This window comes from Eleutherodactylus coqui, chromosome 11, assembly GCF_035609145.1.
Source record: "Eleutherodactylus coqui strain aEleCoq1 chromosome 11, aEleCoq1.hap1, whole genome shotgun sequence".
Classification (NCBI taxonomy): Eukaryota; Metazoa; Chordata; class Amphibia; order Anura; family Eleutherodactylidae; genus Eleutherodactylus; species Eleutherodactylus coqui.
Genome location: NC_089847.1, coordinates 12611256 through 12615258, shown reverse-complemented (window position 1 = coordinate 12615258; position 4003 = coordinate 12611256).

Genomic DNA, 4003 nt, shown 5'->3' with positions numbered 1-4003 from the left:
GCAAAACATGTTGGGGGCTGAGCCCTTATATTCACTGGCTTGGTCCCGGGCTGCAGTGGGTGACGTAGCACGGCTCTATAGGAGAGCCTATATAGACTCCCGCTACTTATATAGAATACACATATATGTCAAGATAGGGTTAGAGAGTTTATGACCGCTGCTCTTGGATTTTCATGTGGGACCTCATTTTCAGATTTTTCTGTTGTTGGGTGGTTTTAGTTAAACATAATAAAGGTTATATTTTACGGATTGCAATCTAAAAGTGCTACGACCCCGGGGGTATTTAGTTGTTTGCATATGCTCAGCACTGGGTGTTGTCCTATGGGTCACACGCTTTTTGGTAAACACATGAAAAGGCTTTTTTTTTTGTTAAAACCCATTAAAATGGGGTTTCCAAACCTTAAAAAAAACTTGCCCCAGTGTAGGGAATGACATAAAAAATAAAAGAGCCAATGCTATGGGGTTCCCCCAAGCCTTTATGCTTTCTGAGGAGCAGTGTGATATAGTAACCCCTCCTCATTTTACAGGCATTGAAAGTGCCAATACACAAGGTTTCCAACACACATTTGAACCATTGAGACTTGTCTGAAGGGATGAATGATAGTAACCCCATTAGTGGCCCCAATTGTAATAGTGTCCATTTTAATGGCCCAAGTACTAATAGTGACTCCGTTAGTGGGGCCCAGTAGTAATTGTAACTCCCAATCGTGGTCCCAGTAGTAATAACACCTTCACTAACGGTCCAAGTAGTAATAGTGACCAACTATAATGGCCACAGTAGTAAATGTGACCCCCATAGTAGCCCCAGCAGTAATCCCCATAGAGGACCCGTAATTGATTGTGATCTCCATACTTTCCCCAGTAGTAAGTGACCCCCCTTAGTGGCCCCAGTAGTAATAGTGACTGGCACTAGTAGTAACAGTGACCCTCGTTAGGGGCCCAAGTAGTAATAGTGACATCCATAGTTTCAACGATAGTAATAGTGACCCCCAAAGTGGATCTAGTAGTATTAATGACCCCATATTGGTCCCAGTAGTAAAAGTGACCCCCACAGAGACCCCAGTATTAATAATGACCCCCATTTGATCTCAATGGTAAAATACCCCCTATAGTGGTCACAATAGTAATAGTGACCTCCATTAATGCTCCAAGTAGCATTTTTGACTCCCCCATAATGGCCCTGGTAGTAATGGTAACCCTAGCAATAGCAATGCCTCCCATATTGGATCTAGTAATAATAATGACCCCCAGTAGTAACAGTGCCCTCTGTAGTCAATCTCTGGCCAGGCAGCAACCTCACAAACGGTTAACTCAGTCTGTGGCATTAATCTGGCATCCACCGTTGCTGCAATAAGTCTATCACCCTTGACCTCTCCACTCAACATCTGCGTTTGAAGGATAGGTCAGTGGTCACAGATCGAATACAGCAGTGGTGGCCACCCCAATGGAGATGCAGACTGAGTGAGTTAACTGTTTGTGGGCTTCTGGCCCGGCTGACTCACAGCTGGCATTTATTATTTACAGGCCATTAATATGACTGGTAAAAAATAATTACTGGCCTGATGGTAACCCACCGCCCCTCTGAGGTCCTGCAGACTGCCACCTGAGGCAGCAGGCTCAGGCCACCTCATGGCGGGGGGCCTCTGCCTACAATCCAGTTCCCAGATCCCACTGAAACAGGAAATGATCAGGAAATGATGATGTCACATTCATGGCTCACATGACAGCAGCGTCGCTGACGTCAGCAGCGGTGTGTCCATGTACGGCATGTAACTGTTGAGGCCAGTGATTGGCTGCGGTGCTGATATGAATGATGTACGTGAATTCATTGCTTCCTGTTTCATAGTGAATAATGGCTAGATTATTTTTTCCTGCCGTTCCACATTCTGAGGCAATGATTATTAACGGTTGAAAGGCTGGTTTAGCCCCAATTCTCACTGGGAAAATCCATCATAAAATGATCTTTCTTGCAGACCTAGACTTTGGGCTTCAGTAAGTTTCAAAAATGTATCTTATCATGTCACCAAACCTATTAGCAGCGTTCTAGTGATTATTTTTTTTTAACTTTGAAACTTTTTTTGGTAATTCTTGTAAAAAATTTACAAAAAATGCCTGGAAATTAAACCAAAAATTCATAGAAAACATTATGTTCCGCAGCAGAATCTTATCCATATTTATCAGCGGGTATAAATTAAAACTGCCCGAGGATGATATCCTTTAAGAGATTTTGAGACACAGTGTGACAAAACCAGATCGATGATTGCACCTAGCCTGCTCTGAATGTCTAAACTCCAGAAGTTTACTTTACTAAACAATAATATATAATTCCTCTGCCTCTCTGAAGACTTCCCAAAGTCCGGCTGCAGAGTGTGTAAATCTTTTTAAATCTGTGCAGACAAAAACAGCTACGAGGCAAGAGGCCACTGAATGGTAAACTGCAAACTGCTCGATCTCACCGAAAAAGTGTCTGTGATCTGTATACTAATCTACATTTCTAGACAGTCTGCACTAACACATGTCTGCTTTCTTGTAGAGAAGCAAACTGTAAGCCACAACTGGACTGGTAATATATAAGACTAAAACTGCTACTGTATATAGACCTAAAACCTACTGTGGAGTATATATACAACAATAATTAAGAAAACGTGCATGTAAAAAAAATACAAAAAAAACCCAACTATGATATTCATGCAGTCCAACAGGCAAGTAATGGCGACTGTCTTCAATTTACAGTCTATAACTGCTATAATACTGCTGCTATGTACTAAAATATAACTACTATAATACTGCCTCCTATATACAAGAATATAACTACTATAATACTGCCCCCTATGTACAAGAATATAACTACTATAATACTGCCCCCTATGTACAAGAATATAACTACTATAATACTGCCTCCTATGTACAAGAATATAACTACTATAATACTGCCCCCTATGTGCAAGAATATAACTACTATAATACTGCCTCCTATGTACAAGAATATAACTACTATAATACTACCTCCTATATACAAGAATATAACTACTATAATACTGCCCTATGTACTAGAATATAATTAATATTGTACGCTATGTAGAAGACTTTAACGGCTAGTACTGCTCCATTGTAGAAGAGTATGAATACTATTTTAATAATGACCTCTATGTACAAGAATATAACAACTATAATACTGCCCCCATTATACAAGAATATAACTACTATAAAACCGCTCCCTATGTACAAGAATATAACTGCTATAATACTGCCCCCTATGTACAAGAATATAACTACTATAATACTGCTCCTATGTACAAGAATATAACTACTATAATACTGCCCCCTATGTACAAGAATATAACTACTATAATACTGCCCCCTATGTACAAGAATATAACTACTATAATACTGCCCCTATGTACAAGAATATAATACTATAATATTGCCTTCTATGTACAGGAATATAACTACTATAATACTGCCTCCTATGTACAAGAATATAAATACTATAATACTGCTTCTATGTACAAGAATACATTAAATATAATACTCCCCCCTTTGGACAAGAATATAACTACTATAATACTGCCCCCCTATGGACAATAATACAACTACTATAATACTGCTCCCTAGGTAAAAGAATATAACTACTATAATACTGCCCCTATGTACAAGACTATAACTACTATAATACTGCCTCCTATGTACAAGTATTTAACTACTATGATACTGCTCCTATGTACAAAAATATAACTAGTATAATACTGCCCCCTATGTACAAGAATATAACTACTATAATACTGCCTCCTATGTACAAGAATATAACTACTATAATACTGCCCCCTATGTACAAGAATATAACAACTATAATACTGCCTCCTATGTGCAAGAATATAATTACTATAATACTGCCCCCTATGTGCAAGAATATAACCACTATAATACTGTCCCCTATGTACAAGAATATAACTACTAGAATACTGTCCCCTACATACAATAATATAACTACTAGAATACTGCC